Here is a 1405-nt window from a genome sequence, read left to right as displayed (position 1 = left end):
ATAAAATATATATGTATAGTATGTATGTACATATATGATTTCAAAAATGTAATAAAAAACTTGAAATTTACACAAAAAAAATAGTAATTAACGATAAACGCTTTATAAAAATTAATTTTGAATTGATAATTTCACTCTCTTCTGAATAAAATAAAAATCACAACATTTTTCGACAGCTCTTCGTGGTAGCCAAAATAAATGGCCGGACACTCTTCTTCTCCTGGGTAGCACATTTTCAGCTTAAAGCAAGCGGTTTGTATTTAAAGCAAATATTAAAGCTACAAAAGAACATTTAAATTATAATTAAAGTTGAGAAAGCYTTTCGAGACAATTTTGAAAAGCTTTTACTGAAAGCTCATTTTAGTGTAACTGCCTCACGTAMCTTTATTACTTATTATTTTTCTTTTCAAGTAATTCAAATCGTCATGACGTGTAATTAGAGCTCGAATGAAAGCATGTAAGCTCAGTTACTTATTAGGGCTTCCGCTCAGTAGCTCACTAAAGCTGCAGCTATAGGTGGGGTCATTTTAAGAAAATACGAAAAGTATATAAATTTATATGCATATACATACCAATATATTAGTTTTAAGAACAGTACCGAAAAAATTTTCATTTATTAGAAAAATAAAGAAGGTGTATCAAAATTATCATTAAAAAGCGAAACCTTTCGAAAGTTAAAAAAAAAATTCCCAAATGCTTTTAAAAATGCATACAAAGTTTTTGAATTGAAATTTAAACAGTGCGATTAACTTTTATCATTTTTAATGTCTTCGACCTTATAGACGCCGAAAGCTTTACACTAGTTTACGCTTTTTCGCAATTTAGTTATTTTTCGGAACACATTTTTASGCAATTTGCATTAAAGCCAAAAATGTGCTGCCCAGATTAGATTCGTTTTGCTTCAATGCTGCGGATTTTAGATAGCATTTCACTTAAGCTTTCAGTARGTATTCAATTGTAGTTATTCATTTGACTTTCACTCAAATGTGGCAATTCATTGCTAAATAATAACTCATATACTGCAATAAACTCAAAAAAATGAAATTATACAAACTTAAGTAGCTGTAACGGTATTTTCATCAACGGTAATTCCATTAAAAGCAACAATTTGTAATTTAACGAAGTGAAAGCTCGAATAAAGAAAAAAAGCTCAAATAATAAGCTTTATTAACAATGGTGAATTTTGTGTTATGAAAGCTCATAAAAAAAGCTTTCGCATCATTTTTTTTGTATTTTAGTGTACAATTGAAGGTTTGTAATACTTAAGAACTTTATGGAAGCGGCGGTCATCAAAATTTTTGAAACAAAACTTTTTTTCTCGTTTAAAAAACTTCAACTAATTTTGTAAATGCGGTGCTGTCTTGAACAAATGCAAAAAAAACAAGTAATAACAACTTAATTTTCA

This window comes from Bactrocera latifrons, unplaced genomic scaffold (assembly GCF_001853355.1).
Source record: "Bactrocera latifrons isolate USDA-ARS-PBARC rearing strain unplaced genomic scaffold, ASM185335v1 scaffold_38, whole genome shotgun sequence".
Classification (NCBI taxonomy): Eukaryota; Metazoa; Arthropoda; class Insecta; order Diptera; family Tephritidae; genus Bactrocera; species Bactrocera latifrons.
This window is presented reverse-complemented; position numbering follows the sequence as displayed.